The sequence below is a fragment of the Rhinatrema bivittatum genome, chromosome 5 (assembly GCF_901001135.1).
Source record: "Rhinatrema bivittatum chromosome 5, aRhiBiv1.1, whole genome shotgun sequence".
Lineage (NCBI taxonomy): Eukaryota > Metazoa > Chordata > Amphibia > Gymnophiona > Rhinatrematidae > Rhinatrema > Rhinatrema bivittatum.
Genome location: NC_042619.1, coordinates 277,618,608 through 277,637,735, shown reverse-complemented (window position 1 = coordinate 277,637,735; position 19,128 = coordinate 277,618,608). Strand labels below are relative to the sequence as shown.

Genomic DNA, 19,128 nt, shown 5'->3' with positions numbered 1-19,128 from the left:
GTATGGACTGGCAACAGAATGCCTCCTCGAGGGAGCAGATCTGATATTTTGGAGAAGAGAGGTTGAAAGGTACCTTCCTTATCCTTAGCCACCAAAGAGGTAAAGAAATCCTTCACCAATTCCGCTGCTTGGTCGAGGGGTTGATGTATGCTTTGACCTGGCATGGGTGGTGGAACATCCTCTTCTGGGCTCTACAAACTTTGGATTGGAGACTGATTAGAGAAACCAAAGAGCAAATAGGGTCTAGGGTCTCTAAACATAGCCCTTGTTCCTGTAATTTTGTTGGTGTTCAGTAAGTGCCCTGGTTATTGATGGGAGCAAGGATATCATATCTCCTTCTGTCCTCATTAAAATTTTGGAAATGCCAGCATATAGCTGCATTGTAAGTTCTAAAATACAATGTGTCAATGATGCAACAGCTTTATTGGCCAAAGTAGTCAAGGATCAATGTTCTGGGGCCTGATGCATCAAGGACTTATGCATTGACAGCACCTGTCTTGTGTGTCAACAGCACTGGGGCTTTGTGCATCACTGGCACCAAAGCACTGATGGAGCCAATGCACTGTGCATCGGTGCTGATTCACCCAAGACTCAGTGTTTCTTTTAAACTGGCTGTTTGGGCGGCTTCACAGAGTGGCACCTCTTTTTTCTTCGATGCATGCTGCTTATGTTTACTCAGCCCCGAGGATTTGGCCTGTTCCACCAATGGGGAGATATTTTTGAGGAAATCCAGCTAAACTATTCCCAGGGAGGCAGACAAGGCTACACTTCAGGATGACTGACTGTGGCTTCTGAGAAATGTACAGTTGCTCCATTTTTGCAGGCCTTGGATCTTTGAATATGCAGGGACATCTGCCCACAGATGTCCTGGCCTGGTCATGGTCTGGCCCCAGGAAGCAGTAGCAGAGGTTATGTTCATCAGTAATAGATATTCTCTATCCACACATGCAATCCCTGAAACGACTCACTGTGACTTTCTTTCTGCCGGACATTGTAAAGAAAACATTTTTTCTTCTCTTTTTTTAGGTAGCATGGAAAAGTGCTGTTTGGTGTCTGCTGAGGCAGCAAAGCAAGCTTTAAGAAATAGTCATGAAGAATTTCCAGTAAAAATAGAGATAGAGGTTCAAATCTGTGCTGATGCTCAGATGAAAAAAGATTGATGGGGCTCACATGGCAATGTTGGTGCAGGAATTCTTGCACATGTTCAATAGAGCAAAAGCTCTTCTAGGTAAGAGAGAGGTCCAGTCGGTGAGCCGGATGATGTCATACACATCATGGCTAATTCATCTCTGCTTGTTGTTGAAAAACAGCTCCTGCAGCTCCAGAAAAGTTTCTTGCAGTAACTGTGAGAAAGAACAAAGAACTGTGACTTTCAGGCTCTGCATAAAAAATGAGACTGAGGGGTCTTGCCTGGGAGGCAGAGAAGTGGTTAGAGTTGCAGATTCCCATATTCCCATAGAACATGTTCAAAGCATCTAGAAGCTTTGAAATCAAAGTTCCATGACATGCTATCCATGTGTGAGGAATGACATCCTGCTTGTTCTCGGAGAACGACCTATACTTTTTTTTTTTTTTGAAAGAGGCTAAGGAGACTTGAGGAGAAAAGAAATACGAAAAAGGAACAACAAAGCAAAGGCATCCCATAAAAAAGATAGAACAGCTGAAATAAGGGAAAAACATCTTGACAGTGTAACGGATGAAAAAAGATGGAGGAGACTCATGCAGGGCCAGTGTACAGGAATTCCTACACATGCTCAGAAAGTCTGTACTCTCTGGACCCTGAGAAAATATGTCCAGGCCAATGATGTTGGATGATATCTCTCTCTTCTGTCACTGTATTTTGTCCTGCTTGACCATAGAGAAAATTCATTATCCAACTAAAATCTAGCTGGATAAAGAAAGAGGTATTCCAAAGCAGAGTTAAATTATCTGTCTAAAAGCCGATTTTCAGCTATATCCAGTAATGTACCTCAGAGCAGTCCTTAGCCAGCTGCATGTGACTTGATAACAAGACTATATTCAAAAGAATACAGCCAATTAATTGGTACAGTGTTTAAAAAAAAAAGTGCAGTGCAGAAATGCACCCAATTACCTGACCCCCCACTCAATATTTAAAAAGGATCCCTTCTGGGCCACCCCCCCAATCCCCTCTTAATAAATTTTAACATTTACAAATCCCTAGCTGTGGTCACGAATCTTGTGCCCCAGTTCCATCCCTGGAAGGCAAAAATTACATTACTTAACCCCCATCCTAATCCTTGAACCCAGCCAGTACCCCTTCCAGCTGATGGGATTGTGATATGTTACAACTACTCCCAGCAGTATCCAGCATTGCTCGGACAGAAACTCAAGAAGCATTTTTGACAGTATGTACAATCAAATGATTCAATTTTGTCTAGACAAAGATCATCTGACCGATGCTGCTTCAATTCACTGGTATCAGTGTTGAATGAAGAAGATGTTAAAAGGAACAAAACCCCTAACTAGGGAGATAAAGGAAAAGTGATTACACTTTCAACTAAGGGACCCACATGAAGAGAAAAGATTTAAAGAGCAATAGAAAAAAATGAGGGATTTTTACCTCTATGACCGACTAGCTCCACCAAAACCAAGGAACTTGAAGGGTCCCCTCGTGACAGCTGCAACCTAGGACAATCCCACACATACTCAGAAGAGCTTATGAAAGCTTTAGAAGCTGACTAGTCAAACTTCTAGTCAGGGCTCTGTCCAATGACAACATTCTTCTGTGAGGATTTTTATATCCTGCTTGTACTCTGAGAATATCTTACGTGTATCTGTATAGTGCTACATATATTTAGGGGTGCTTTAGAAATAAGTAGTAGTAGTAGTAGTAGTAGTAGTAGTAGTAGTAGAGAGGTGGGTCCAGGAGTCAGGGGTGCCTTTCTACATATTTATGGAGTCCAGGTCAATGGAAGGTAGCATCAGTGAGGCCACTGGGATTCAGGAATTTGGAGGGGAGCTAGTCAGTGAAAACCTAGTGAAATGTGTTCTAGCCAGCCATGTACGACCTAGAACTTATTTGGCTTAAAAATAAGGTTTTGCTTTCACAGGCTATTTGTAAGGAGCAGAGAGAATGGGAGCAATTAGAGAGATCTTCTACCAGGAGGACTAATACGTTTGAAGGTGTTTTGGTATCCTCCACTATACCCTATTTGGAGTGTTTACTATTTTTGATAATGTACTCTGATGATGGTGTGGGGTGTCACCTGAATGGGACCAAGCTCTCCTTAGTCCACTTTAAGCCTCACAGCCAATCAGTGGAAGGGACGATAAGACCCATTGTTTCCTACTTTATGGGTGGAAGAGGCTAAGGGTGCCTGTGTTGAGAGTTTTCCCCAAGGAAACTCATTTTGGTAAATTTATTAAAGTGATGATCTATTTTATGGTAGTTCCCACTGCCATACAGAGGTGTGGTATCATGAGGTTGAGTGGGTGACAACTCACTGGGATAAGGTTCTCTCCCTTGGAGAAAAGATGGTGGTAGTTGTGGTATTTGTGTAATGTACTATGTGAGTAACTGTTAAATGTTTGGAGTAAGACACTAATTCCATAGTCTACACATGTTGTAGGCTCCACTTGGGATAGCACATCCTTGTGGTCAGATTAAGTATTACCAATCTCTTACCATTTTGTATATTTATCATGTCCTTCAACATTAAAAAAATATCTGTGAACATGTCCATCCACTCAAACAATTTTTTTCATGGAGAGGGGACTATATGGTGACACCCTGGTCTCCCATTTGATGGCTCTAGATCCCTGCCATAGGTTTTCTAGCTTAGAGAGACACCATTCTTATGCAGCATTCCCCATGCTGCCAGTGACTGACATTCTCTTAGTCCACTTGGGGGCTAGAAGTAGGAGTAGTATGGTTAGTTTGACTTAGCATCTGAGGAATGAGGAGTTATTTTGTGTTTCTCCTGGTTTTGAGTGAGATCTAACATTCTACTCTAATATTTTTATTGCTGAGGAGATTCCAAACAGTGTGCTATCTGCCTGTGAGGATCTTCCTCTTTTTAACAGAGACTGTGTTAAGAGCTTTTGCGAGAGTTGACTGGTGTGATCCCTGAAATATTTTGGTGAAGATCATCCCCCAGATCCAGACAGGGAGTTGAAGACCTGTGAGCCACCCTTCTAGTCCAGAGAAGGAGCAAGATCAGTGACAGCATCACCCCAGAGTGAGAGATTTTGGTATTTTAGTGTTTCCTCCTTTTACCCTGTGCGAAGGTTTTTTGATCCACCCCTCTTCACAGGGAAGCTGGGCTGTATATCTAGTTTCCTACTCACATCAAACTTTTCTTCCAGAGAAGTCACATCCATCAGAATGGTAGGAATAAGGAGCAAGATCTGGGGGCTCTCAACGGATCTCCACCCCAAGGGACCAGGACACAGGCTGGTTGAAAGAGACTGAACATTTGGATTCAGGTAGCACTTTTCCAGGATTTATGGGATTCCCCACCAGTAGGACTCCCTTTTCCCACTGGGACAACGTATGCACTCAGCAGAAGAGTGATAAGCCATCTCCCAGGAACCTGAGAGACAGGACACATACCCATTAAAAGAAAAAGCACTTATAAGAATGACAGCTGTAATCTCACCCTTTCTGGATTGATTATTGGCCACTGAGTTGACTATGATGAATCAATAAATTTTAGTTGCACACCCAAACTGTGTCCATCCTGTTTCTCTTTGCAGCACAGTACCCCAGGAGAAAGAGAGAAACACTGCAACACACACATATAAGGGAAAGTCACACCACCATCTGGGCCAAGGTGGTCTGCCTTCACCCCATAGAAAAGACCCTCAACTTGGGGACAAACAAGAGGGGAAAAGTATTAGTGGAGACAGCCCCAGAGAGAGAAATATTTTTGTGTGCCCTTGGAAACTGTACAATTCCATGAAAAAAGGGTTACATGTAAAAATTGAAAAAGTTGGATAACATAACTGCCTGCTCTGCATACCTGTATTCTCCTCAATTAAAATATGTTATATAGAGCAGTACTTCTCAACCTAGTCCTTGGGGCACACCTAGTCAGTCGGGTTTTCAAGATATCCACAATGAATATGCATGAGATAGGTTTGCATTCAATGGAAGTATGTAAATCTATCTCATACAAATTCATTGTGAGTATCCTGAAAACCTGACTGACTAGGTGTGCCCCGAGGACTGGGAAACATTTGATATAGAGTATTGTACTATCATATTAATTGATGGATCTTTATCAGAAAGCAACTTACAGCTGCGTTAGAAGCAAATCTAGCCAGATTTATTTCTGCCTCTTTACTTTTTACTCCACACTTAATGTCCTCAAAGTCCAGATCTTTCATGCGATAGACAAGATGCTGAAAGGAAGATGAAGATTCTACAGGTTGAATTCCATAGTTCAAATTCTTCGTTTGTAGAAATCCCCTGGATATTGTACAATATTATCAGATTTGAGGCATACATCAACATTTGGAAAATTACAGTAAATAAGCAGTTAAGAGCAAGTTTGCTTACCATAAACATTGTTTTACATGGCCAGCAGGATGAATTAGCCATGATCTGTGGGTGAAATCAACTGGCAGCACTGAACGGATTTGTCTCTCCAAGCTAGTAGAGCTTTAGCTCTACTGAGCATATGTGGTCGTTTCCACACAGACATTGCCTCAGAATCTTCTCTGTCTATGTCAAAACTATTAGGAGGATAATCTACTCTCCAGGGAGGGTGGGCATCTCATGGCTAATTCAACCTGCTATCTATGGAAAACACTGTTTATGGTAAGCAAACTTGCTCTTTTCCATCTATAAGCAGGGCTGAATTATTTATGATTTGTGGGGAGCCCCAAGATGAAGACTGAAGCAATGCATTTACTGGTAAGCAACCTGGACTCCACCATGGAAAGCAGACTATATTTGTAATACATGATGCAGGATTACTTATCCAACCGTACTGTCCGAAATAGCTAGGCTATCTGAGCAGTAATGTATTGTGAAAGTATGCACCAATGAATAGGTAGCAGCTTTACAAATATCCTCAATGGGAACCTCTCTAAGATATGAAATTGAGGAACCTGTTGCTCTAAACTGGTGAGCTTTGACTGGATTAGTGAGATCAAGACCAGCTGTAGCAAAGCAATGCTGAATGCAGTTCATAATGCAGTTAGATAATGTGGATAAAATCCATATAGTTACAGTGATTCCAAGCCTATTTTGAATATAAGATACAAACAGCTGTGATGTTCTTTTGTGCAACTATGTGCAATGTTTATAGAAAGCCAGAGCCCTTTTGCAGTTTCAATTATGCAGGGCTTTGTCACCATCACAAGCATGAGGTTTGAAAGAAAGTAGGCAGTAACACTGATTGGTTTAAACAGAATGCTGACCCCACATTCTGAATACCACCTTATCATGGAAGAACAGCATATACAGAGAGTATTGCACTAGAGCTTGTGGCTCACTCACATGACATGTGGAAGTAACTACTACTAAAAAAACACTTTCAATGTTAGGTACTTGAGAGATGCCATCTCCATAGGCTCGAACTGAGATTGCATTAGGTGAGTAAGGACTACACTGAGGTTCCAGAATACTGGTGGTTTGCGAATTGGTGGATGTAAATATAAAAGGCCCTTCACAAACTTGGATACAAGAGGCTGCATGGAGATAGATACCCCATTCTTGGGGTGCAGTGCTGCTAAGATGTATTCGTACTGATGCTGTCATATGGACAGATTATAATAGAAAGTGAAGATAGGATAATAGGTGACTTGGCTCACAAGTAAACAGGTCCAGGTTGTGAAAAGCACACAGGTCAAATATCTTTTCCATTTGAATGAGTAACTGCATCTCATGGCCGGCTTCCTTGCTCAGAGGAGTCTGTCCTGAGGTTGAGAGAGTTTAGGGTTGGGTAAAGGAAAGAACTCTCTTCCTGAGAAAGGAGACATGGATTGTCTCCTAGATGTATGGGAAGTCTAGTGGTGAGTTGCACTAGATATACATACCATGCTTGTCTTGGCCATGCTGAGATGATCAGAATCATGGTGGCTTGGTCCTGCATGAGTTTCTGTACAGTTCTTGCTATAAGTGGTATAGAAGGAAAAGCGTACATGAAGTCTCCTTCCCAGGAAATCAGGAAAACATTTTGTGCCTCACACAGAGCACTGGATAGGTATGGAGCAGAATTGATATAATTTCTATTTTTGTTCCAACGTGAACAGGTCAATCCAAGGTTGACCCGAGTCTGAACAGATGGTTGGCTATGTAGTAACCACTCGTGTGGATGGAACATGTAGTAACCACTCGTGTGGATAGAACATTCTGCTGAGGCGATCCGCCAGAGTATCTGGTATTCTAGGCAGTTAAGTGGCCTGAATCCAATATTGCCCACTGCCATATGTGTAGGGGCTCCTGGCAGAGGATCCAAAATCTAGTTCCTCCCTGCTTGTTTATGTAAAACATGTCAACTTGATTATCTGTTTGAATCATGATATCTTTCCCTTGAAGGATGTGACTGAAGGTGTGTAGTGCATTGCAAATTGTTCTGAGTTCCAGTTGTAACCACCAACCAATTGCCAATATCATCTCTGGAGTGAGATTGCTGGATGTGCAGAAAAGCTGAAGAAGTTGGTTTCATTGCTTCCATAGTTCCCACTGCAGGCAACGCATGAGTAAACATGTCAGAGGGACTACACACATTGACGCTGCTGTGACACAAAAGCACTAGAAGACGGTGCACTGTTATGGTTGGAGAAGTTAGTAATGAGTTGGCAGTCTTGATCAATGTGGTTGCTCTATCCGAAGAAAGGAATGTTTGAATGTGCATTGAATCTATAATGGTTCCAATGAATTGTAGGTGCTGGGTGGGTACTAGGATTGACGTCTTGAAATTGACAAGGAATTCCCAGGGATTCTACAGCTGTGTGTAAATGTTCCTGAAGACTGTACCTTGTCAGGGCTGTTAGGACTCAGTAATCCAAATATAGGAATACTCGAATCCCCTGACATAAGTGAGACAATACCACTGCAAGATATTTTGTGAAGACGCGGGAGGCAGCCACAAGTCCAAATGGAAGAAATTTGTATTGGAAGTGAACTGTGTCCATCTTGAAATAGGAAATATCAAAAAGAGTTTGTATAGGGATGTGCACATATGTATCCCTCAGGGAGCACATTTAGTCTCCCCTTTGAATGAAAGGAAGAATAATGCTCAAGGTCATTTAGAATTTTTCCCAATGAAGATGTAGGTTGAGATTTCAGAGCTTTAGGGTGGACGCAGTCCTCTATCTTTTTTGGGAATTAGGGAATATCGAGAGTAGAATCCATGACTGTATTGAGCAGGAGGTACTTTCTATATGACCTTTTGTGCTAACAACTGTTATACCTTATGCTGCAAAAAACAGATGATGGAACAACAACATGAGGAATCACTGGTTGTCATTTGAAATTGAGCTGTGGCAGACAATTTGTAGCACCCACTTGTGCTAAAGTGGTACAGTGCCTGTTTTGAATGCAAGAGGTAGTAGGACTGAAGCCCATATTCTCCATATAGCTTTCTGAACCAAATCACGATGAACCTGAAAGATGTAGTAGGCCAGATTGACAAACTAAAGAATAGCAAATCACCAAGAAGGGTTCTGAAAAAATGTGTAAACTAGCATTAAAATTGTCCATTGTATTTGAAGAGTGGAGGGTGGCAAATGTAACCAGATATTTAAAAAGCGCTCCGGGTGTGATCCGGGAAACTATAGACCAGTGAGCCTGACTTCAGTGCCAGGAAAAATAGTGGAAACTATTCTAAAGAACAAAATCATAGAACATATGGAAAGACATGGTTTTAATGGAATACAGTGAGCATGGATTTACCCAAGGAAAGTCTTGCCTCTCAAATCTGCTACATTTTTTGAAGGGGTGAATAAACATGTGGATAAAGGTGAATTGGTAGATGTGATGTATTTGGATTTTCAGAAGGCATTTGTCAAAGTCCCTCATGAGAGGCATCTCAGAAAACTAAAACGTCATGGGATAGAAGGTGATTTTTTTCATGGATTGCAAATTGGTTAAAAGATAGGAAACAGAGTGTAGAATTAAATAGTTTTCTCAGTGGAAGAAGGTAAACAGTGGAGTGCCTCAGGGATCTGTATCCGGACTGGTGCTTTTCAATATATTGCCGTACGGCCATACGGCCGGCGCCATTTTGCAATACGGCTCGAGTGCAAGAGGTCGTTCCCGGACCCCCGCTGGACTTTTGGCAAGTCTTGTGGGGGTCAGGAGGCCCCCCCCAAGCTGGCCAAATGTCCCTGGGGGTCCAGCGGGGGTCCGGGAGCGAATTCCTGGATGTGTGACGTCGGGACCTAGGAATCAAAATGGCGCCGGCGCTACCTTTGCCCTGTCACATGATAAGGGCAAAGGGCCATCGGCGCCATTTCTCTTCACAGCAGCCGTGGCCAGAGAGTGGGACATCGTGCCGGGATAATCGCGCCGGGACCCCAGGTCATTTAAAACATTTTGGGGGGGTTCGGGAGGGTGGGGGTTTGTTTTAAAGGTTCGGGGTGGGTGTTAGGGTTTTTTTGGTGTGCCAGTTTTCCCGCCCCCTATTTAACGATACAATACAAATGCCCCTGACGATAAATCGTGGGCATTTGTATTGTATCGTGCACTCTAACGATTTTGGACGATTTTAAAATTATCTGATGATAATTTTAATCGTTCAAAAACGATTCACATCCCTAATTTGGATACAGAGATTTTCTTTGTGCTGCTTAATAAAACAAAAGGGTGAGATATGGGATTGAAAGCTTAGCCCCTGAAGGAGTATGTCAGGGGTTAACTCTAACTTCCCTTTTCCCGGGCATACACTGGAGGCAGCAGGATTGTGTAAGTTTCAGCCTGCCACTAACTGAGACAGGAAATCTGTCTGACAAACAACCTGCCTGCCCCAAGAATAGATCTCAAACTGTAGCAACCCGAAACTGCTCCCTGCTTACTTCCTCTTGCACTTAGTCAGGTAGTTCAACACATCTTAAACTACTTCAATGTCCAGCTTATGACCTTTTCCCCTCCCGGCCTGCCAGCTTACGCGTAGTCAGCATAAAGGCCAGGAAGGACATTTATGGTATGACGCTGTAACATCCAATGAATGATGTATGTATTTGCAAGGACCCAATGATGTTATGACAAATCTGCATGCATGCTATGCTATGGAATGATGGACAATAAAAGGGGCCCCGGGGAAGGAGGAGGTGAGGTGACCTTCCCGGGGACACGCTTCACCACGAATCCTGCCTGATGTGTCTTCATTACAACACTTTGATACACTGAAAAAATCTGGAGTGCTATGGATAGAGCTGATTTTGCATTAGACAGCAACAAAAGAATGTCATCTGCAAAGAGTAAAGTTTTAACTTGAAGCTCATTGAATTGTATCTCTGTTACTTCCTTTGAGTTTCACAACTTCAGTATTAGCTGTTCCACTGTTAGTATGAACAATAAAGGATCTGAATACCCTTGTCGAGTTCCTCTTTAAAGATAAAAGGCCTCTAAGAACTGTTCATTCACTAGAATTCTTGCAGAGGGATTTGTATATGATAGTGTAATATAGTCAATGATCTTCCCATGAAAACCAAATTTCCTAAGAACTCTAAACAAAAAGGGCCATGACACCCTGTCAAATGCCTTTTCAGCATCGCAACTAACCAACAGGAATTCTGGAATGGATCTGTGTATACAACAGTCTAGAGCCAGACATACTTTATGAATATTAGCTGTAGAGCGCCTCCCATATTCAAAACAAGCTTGGACAGTGGATATTAATTTGGGCATAAGAAAATTTAATTGTTTCGCTATTATTTTGACATCAATTTTAATTTTCAAATTGTTAAGAGAAATGGGTCTGTACGAGCAAGGAAGCTGGCCATCTTTACCAGGTTTTGGTAGAACAACTATAGTTGCCTCCTTCATCATATCTAGCACTTTACCTGAAGTGCACATTGTCGAAAAATTCCAGTACCTCAGCTATCAAAATTTTGTAAAAAAAAAAAAAAAGTGCATCAAAGCCATCAGGGCCAGGGGCCTTCATAGATGGCAAGGAAATGATAGCTTCCCTAACTTCCCTCACCTCAATGGGTCAATTCAGTTTTGAAGGTATTTCTCTTCTAAAAACATATCCATCTCCAGAAAGTCCCCAGACTCATCTGCATATAAATGTTAATAATACCCAGAAAAAAACTTTCGCAATCTGTTCTATAGTTGTAAGGCTCTCTCCTTGTATACTTTTTATGGAGGAGAAAATTTAGATTTCTCTTGCCCTCTTAAAAGGTTCACAAGGAGTCTCTCAGGTTTATTTCCAAACTGAAACAGTTTGCATTTCATTTGCCATAGCAAAGATTCAGACTTGAGATGTAGCAAATTATTCAATGCATTTTGAACTGTTCTAAATTCCTTTATTCCTGCTCCATCTACATTTTTATCAAGATTACATTTACAGGCTCTTAAAGCCTTCTCCGGCTCACTTATATCTGCATTTAACTTTTTCTGCTTTATCAGATATAACAAATAATTTCCCCTCTTAAAACGGATTTAGCTGTTTCCCAGAAAAATATAGGCTTTTTCAAGTGTGTTGCGCTCACCGGCCGTGGGAGGCCGCGAGCAGCAACCCTACCTCCGGCCCCAGGGAAGCCACCCCAGCGCACCTCCGGGCCGCGCAATCCTCCTGGCCCTGTCGGGCCATCCCAGCCGGCAGCACCACTGCCGAAGCCTGTGTGCCCATCCGCCCCCCCCCCAGGCGCGTGCGCGCGATCCCTCGAAGCTCTTAAAGGGCCAGCGGCAAGAAAACCTCCCGTGATCCTGCCGATGACGTCAGGGCAAGGGGCTATTTAACCCTTGCCTGACCAAAAGGACCTCACCTTGGCAATGGATCTTACTCTTCAGTGTGTGTGTTGTCTGCTCCTGGTTCCTGCATTCCTGACTCCTGCTCCTGGTTCCTGCATTCCTATTTCCTGCTCCCGGTCCTTATCCTCTCTCCTCACCCCCTCGGACTACTCTCCTGGCTCTGACCCTGCTTTGTCTCTGGATTCTGCTTGTCTGCCGCCTGCCCCAACCATCTGCCTGTCTTGGACTATGCCTGGCTCCTCTCGTCTGCTGCCTGCCCTGACCTCTGGTATGCCTGACTTCATTCTGACCTTCTTCCTTCTGGGATTGGTTTCTCCAAGAGACCCGTGCCTAAGTCCTGCCGGCCCCGGTACCCAAGGGCTCAACCCGCGGGGAACGAGGGCTGGTAAAGGTGAAGGTTCTGTTGCCTGAAGCCGCTGCCTGACGACGAGGACCTACAGGGGCTTTCCCCTGGAGGAAGCGTCAACCTTGTCTTGGCTAGGGGTCCACTAAACAACAGCTTGCGAAGGCCATGGACCCAGTGGATCTTCCCGGCCTGCAGGTCATTCCAGGCCTGGCCCAAAAGATTCAGCAGCAGCAGCAGCACTGCCTCAAGGTGCTGGCCAGTACCATGGAACGCCTTGCGGCTCACTTGGATCCATCCACCTTGGCCAGTTCCAGTGCATCTGCATACCTGGCACCAGCTCTGCCCGCGGCTGCAACTGCGTCCATCTGCCTTCCGGCTCCTCCCTGGTACTCTGGGGATCTCAGACAGTGTCAGGGTTTTCTTAATCAATGCTTTATGCATTTTATTTTTTTGCAACCCGCTCAGTTCTTCAGCGACAACATCAAGACTATCTTTATTCTTTCCTTTCTGGATAGGAAGGCCTTGGCATGGGCCTCCTCACTATGGGAGCGAGGGGAGCCTATACTGCAGGACCTACAATGCATCGTGCAGAACTTCAAGGTCTTCGATGAGCTTGGATGCCTTACCACAGCCGGCTCAGACATCCTTCATCTCTGGCAGGGCACCAGGACTCTAGCCGAATACACTATCAAATTCCGTACCCTGGCGACAGAGCTGGGCTGGCGGGAGGACAGCCTCTGAAGCATCTTACTGGCGGGCCTGTCCCCCAGGATTAAGGCTGAGTTCGCTGCTCAAGACCTTCCTGATGGCCTGGATGCCCTCATAGACCTAGCAGGAAGAATCGACCGTTATCTGCAGCAACAGCTTCAAGAAGCTCGGCCACCCCACCGACCGGTTCAGCTGGCTCCATCCTTCTCACGCTCTCTGGCCCCAACATCTTCTACTGACCTGGGCTCCCATAGCTCTGAAGAGCCCATGCAACCGGGCCATACCTGCCTCTCTCCTGAAGAATGCAGCGGAGAAGTTCCCTGGACCTCTGCCTCTACTGTGTCAGGCAGGGCCACCTCTTGGCTCAGTGTCCAGTACGGCAGGGAAACTGCCAAACCTAGGCGTCAGTGGGGAGATGACCCTAGGTTGTGCCACTTTCTCTCCCCAATGCACTCTGCCCATCTCTGTCGTCCTTCCACACCTTATCTATCCTAGCTTGGTGCTGGTGGACTCTGATGCCAGAGGGAACTTTATCTCCAGCGAACTGGTGACCCAACTAGGCCTGCCTACCTCACTTCAGATCCCTCCAATCAATCTCCTCGATTCATGGAGAGCCCCTTTCTGGCTGGATTACCCGGGTCTCTGCCCCGGTCCATTTATGCAGCAGGGTTCTTCACGAAGAAACGACTCCATTTCTCGTCCTGGAGAAATCCATTCACCCCATCGTGTTGGGGTTACTCTGGCTGCAGGCACATTCTCCCCACATTGATTGGAGCACCCTCCAGCTGACCTCATGGGGGCCCCGGTGTCTTTCCGACTGCCTCCGCCGAGTTCAACATGTCCCAGCCTCCCTGGCTGCCACCTCCAGTGGCCTATCTCCCCAGTACACAGACTTCGAGGATGTCTTGTCGAAGAAGATGGCAGAAACATTTCCCAAACATGGGATCTTTGATTGTGCCATCGAACTGTTTCCCCGGTGCCATGCCTCCCAGGAGTCATGTATACCCCGTCCCTTCCTGAAACCCGAGCAATATCCCAGTACATTAAAGAAAACCTGGAAAGGGGCTTTATCCGGCCGTCCACTTCCTCCGCAGGAGCCAGGTTCTTCTTCGTTGCTAAGAAGGATGGGTCACTCTGGCCCTGTATAGATTATTGCAGCTTAAATGCCATCACTAGGAATGATCACTATCCTTTGCCCCTTATCCATGAGCTCCTGGATCTTCTGCAAGGGGTGACAATCTTCACCATATTAGATCATCGGGCGCTTACAACCTGGTCAGAATTCGGCCCGGCGATGAGTGGAAGACCACGTTCAACACCCGAGTCGGCCACTCCGAGTACCTAGTTATGCCATTCAGCCTATATAACACCCCCGCTATATTCCAGCACATAATGAATGAGGTCTTTCGTGACCTATTGCAGACCTCGGTGCTGGTATACCTCGATGAGATCCTAATTTACTCCAAGGACCTTCCATCTCATCGCCGAGATGTCTGATTGGTGCTCCGACTAAGGACCAACAAAACTCTATGCAAAACTTGAGAACTGTTCAAGTGAGAATCTCTCCCCTTCCTGGGGTATAATATCTACAGCACCGGATTCCATATGGACCCAGAAAAGATGGCCTGCATCCAGGAATGGCCCCAACCATCGGGCCTCTGGTTCCTACAGAGCTTCCAGGGGTTTGCGAACCTCTACAGACAATTCATCCCACCTATTCGCAGCTTGTGATGCTTCTCACCGCCCTCACTAAAAAAGGGTGAATCCCAAGCAATGGCTTCCGGACGCCATCTCAGCCTTTAATCAGCTGAAACAAGCCTTCCTTTGAGAAACCTGTCTATGCCACCTGGACCCCATGAACTTGTTCATTGTGGAGGTCGATGTCTCCACCACTGCTGTGGGAGCTGTACTGAGCCAGCATTCCAGCAATGGAGCCTTATTGCCCTGCTCCTTTTTTTCCCCGAAAATTTTCCCCCGTGGAAAAAAATTATGGTATTGGTGATAAGGAGTTACTGGTTATTAAGATGACGTTTGAGGAATGGGCGTCAGTTGCTGGAGGGAGCCCAGCATACATCATGGTGTATACAAACCATAAGAACCTGGAATACCTTAAAAACGCCCAACACCTGAACACCCATCAGGCTCGCTGGTCCCTATTTTTTAGTTGCTTCGACTTTGTCCTGAGATACAGGCCGGCTGCCAAGAACATTCAGGCTGATGCCCTCTCGTGGGCCCATGAAGCAGAAGAGTCCCTCAAAACCACAGGATACGTCATTGATTCAGCTTGCAATCTCCTGGCCGCCACCAAGCCTGTTCCATCTGGGAATACCGTGGTACCCCTGCAGCGCCACCAAAAGGTACTAGCCTGGGCCCATGATTCCCCCATCGCCGGGAACTAAGAGGACCCTGGAGTTGTTACAGCGGTACTATTGGTGGTCGCAGGTAGGAAGAGACGTCAAGGTTTATGTGGAATCTTGCCCGACATGTGCTCGTCAAAAACCCATGGTAGGGCGACCTTAGGGTCTGTTACAGCCGCTGCCGGCCCCAAGGAACCCTGGACTCACTTGTCTACCGATTTTGTGGTGGACCTTCCCCTCTCTAGTGGCTGTTGCATCATTTGGGTTGGTGTAGACCAATTTTCTAAGATGGCTCAATTCACAGCCCTCCCAGGGCTTCCCTCGGCTCCATAATTAGCCCAACTATTCGCTTCTCATATCTTCCGCTTACACAGCCTTCCTCAACACATCATCTCGGACCGGGGGTGCAATTCACTGCCAAGTTCTGGTTCGGGAAGACCTTCGGGTGGGTCTGATGGGAAACCCATAGATGACGAAGGGGAAGCCGTGGACCATTGTGAATGTGGAGAGTCTGGTCGATCGGGTTCTGGAATCGATTTTTCTCTTTGCTTTGGTGGTGGTGGGACCGTTGGGATATGTGGAGTAGAAATTCGAGATTGAGAACCCGGGTCCCTTGGGTGTAGCTCATCAAGATCATGGAAAAATGATGACAAAGCAAGAGAAATTTGAGAATTCGCCTTTGACACTAAAGTATGATGTGAAGACGTAGGAAATGGTTCTGAAGGAGGAGGTGATGCCTCCAGAGAGAATTCTTGAGAAGGGCGACTTGGTTCCATATGATGACTTGATTGAGATCTCAAGGAAGAGGACCAATTAGATTGAAAATCTCCCCCTCTGAAGAAAGTATGTCCACATCAGAAATTGTACCTGGCGAAGTAGCCAATTGGAGATTCTTTGTCTTGGCTTTTTTCTTAACATGGTGCTCTAATTGAGATGCACCCTGGGAAGAGGAGAGAGGTGAAGCTATAGTTGGGTCACCATGTTTTGCACGCTTCGCCGAAGCATGGCAGTGATGGTGTACCTGTTTTCTTTTTTGAACAGTGTGATGGGATGACCCCAATAGCGAAGCCGCTCTCCCTGAAGGAGCATCCGAAGCACCCAGCCTCTGATCTTCGCCTTGAAGTATCCTTGGCACCGATGCGCCACGAGATGCGGCGCAAGATGCGCCCTGTGTCATAGCGCCGTGAGATTTACCGTGCGCCGTTTTCCCATGAGGCACGTTGTGCGCCTTTGCACCGTGAGGTGCGTCGTGTGCCATTGCACCGTGGGACACGCCATGCGCCGTTGCGTCGTGAGGTGCGCCGTGAGATGTGTCATGCACCATTGCGCCGTGAGATGCGCCGTGCGCCATTTAACCATGCTTCGTATGAGCGCTTCTACCCTTCCCATGCTCCGAATGCTTCGGCGTCGAGGAGCGGGAGTGAGGGGGCACAGAGCCCTGTGTCCCCAACGGCGCAGTGGACGTAACTGATAAGGGAGTCGAAGCCTCGATCTCCCTTCTTGGCCTTGGTGGTAACACCGACCTGGCCGAGTCCCCTTCCAGCGATGTGGATTGTCATGGCTTGGTTTTCGTTTTCTTCGCCGGGCCCGGCGAGGAGAGGGTCCCGTAGGCGCGCAAGTTTTTTGGCGCGCTGTCTTTGGGCCCGGAGCGACATCTGACCACAGTCTCTGCAGGAGGCTGTGTCGTGCTCCGTGCCCAAGCAAATGTAACAATAATTATGCCCATCAGTGATGGACATAATTTTGCCACATTGGCATACTTGAATCCCGATGGCTTCGGAGCCATCACGAATCGAAAAAGTTGAAAAACTTTCGAAAAAATTCAAAGAATGAAGAGACGAGGAGAAGGAAACTCCGCCTGTGTGCAGTCCTGCTCGCGGAAAAAAAGAGACTGAGCTAAATTAAGTAATCGTGCGGGAACCTCACCGCGCATACGCACAGAGTTCAAAACTCTGAACTCTAGGAGAAGCTCCGCCTGCCGGTCGTGCGATGACGCTCCCAGACAGCATGGCTAATTCAGTCTGCTATCGCCAGGAAATCCGAGATACTTCAAATGTCTGGGGAAGATCTCGATATGGATGTAGGCATCCTTCAGATCAAGAGACCATAGTCTGTCCCCTTTGTGAAGAAAAGGGATCAAGGTACCCAGGGAAATCATCTTGAAACTTTTCTTTTTTAGAATTTTTTCAAGACCCTTGGGTCTAGGATGAGATGGAGTACTACAGTTTTTCTTTGGAATCATGAAGTAGCCTGGAGGAAAATTCCAGTCCTCTTTTCCCTGGTGGTATGGACTTGACCGCTCTGGCGTTTAAGGAAGAAAGCTCAGAAAACAGCATCTCCTGATGAATCTACAAGACCCCAAGATGGCCTCAGGTGGACATCCAATAGATTCAGTTTGTACCCTTCATGAATAATGCAGAGGAACCATTGGTCTGAGGTTACAATCGACCACTGGTTCGTGTAGAACTGCAACATGTTTCCAATCAGAAGATCCTGTGGCACGGGTACTAGGATCTTGGCTATGCACTCTACAATCCATTCAAAACCCCATCCCAGGAGTGGGTTGGAATGCTTTCTGGAGCTTAGGTGCCCTCTGCTACCTAGGTGGTTAGCATGGAGCCTGCCTCAACCAGGACCAAGAGGGCAGAGAAATCAGAGTTGCTTACCTGTAACAGGTGTTCTCACAGGACAGCAGGATGTTAGTCCTCACATTTGGGTGTCATCATCAGGATGGAGCCCAATCACAGAACACTTTTGTCAAAGTTTCTAGAACTTTGACTGGCACCTATTGGGCATGCCCAGCATAGCACCAACCCTGCAGCCGGCAAGGGTCCCCCTTCAGTCTCGTCTTATAGAAAAAGTACATGCGAAAAAATAAAATAAGAAAACGTAAGCGAACCCAACTCCGCGGGGTGGCGGGCGGGTTTCGTGAGGACTAACATCCTGCTGACCTATGAGAACACCTGTTACAGGTAAGCAACTCTGCTTTCTCACATGAGAAGCAGGACGGTAGTCCTTACATATGGGTGAGTACCGAGCTGAGGATGCCCGAGCAATGCACCAAATGTACCCAAAGACGTGCAATAGGCACAAGAACAGGGGTGAAATTTGGTAAAGGGCATCCTGAATCCCAATGGGTTGGCAGAAGGATGTCGGTACCTCAGTTCAAAAACAAGTTGCGTAGCACTGACTGGCTGAAGATGGAATCTTGTCTGCCAGCCTTGTCTAAACAATAATGGGCTGCGAAGTTGTGGAGAGAACTCCAGGTAGTAGCCTTACAGATGTCAGCAAGCGGCACCGAGCGTAGGTGCGCTACTGATGTTGCCATGGCCCTAACAGAGTGTGCTTTAACACGGTCTTGTAGCGGAATGCCAGCCTGTTGGTAACAAAAGGAAATACAGTCCACTAACCAGGAGGAGAGAGCCTGCTTACCCACAGGTTTGCCCAATTTGATGGGATCGAAGGAAACAAACAATTGGGTGGATTGCCTGTGGGCAGCTGTACGGTCTAGATAAAAAGCTAGAGCACGTTTACATCAAGGATATGCAAAGCCCGTTCTCCTGGGTTTGAGTGGGGCCTGGGAAAGAAGGAGGGTAGTATAATGGATTGTTTGACATGAAACTCCGATACTACCTTAGGCAAAAACTTAGGGTGCGTGTGGAGTACCACCCTATCATGCAGGAGTTTAGTGTAAGGCTGGTATGCAATTAAGGCCTGTAACTCACTAACTCTGTGAGCAGATGTGATCGCCAAAAGAAAAATCACCTTCCAGGTGAGATGGCGGAGATCACAAGATTGGAGAGGCTCAAATGGCAGTTTCATGAGCC

The 19,128-nt window shown here is 46.0% G+C and overlaps 1 long non-coding RNA gene across 1 annotated transcript in view; it reads right to left on the bottom strand.

Annotated features, from left to right (window-relative positions):
- Positions 1-5,266: 5,266 nt before the first annotated feature.
- The window catches only part of LOC115091628, a 94,278-nt gene continuing 80,416 nt past the window's right edge, over positions 5,267-19,128 (bottom strand). The window contains exon 3 of the long non-coding RNA XR_003856787.1: positions 5,267-5,431. This is a non-coding gene — a long non-coding RNA (uncharacterized LOC115091628). The remainder of the gene's footprint in view (positions 5,432-19,128) is intronic.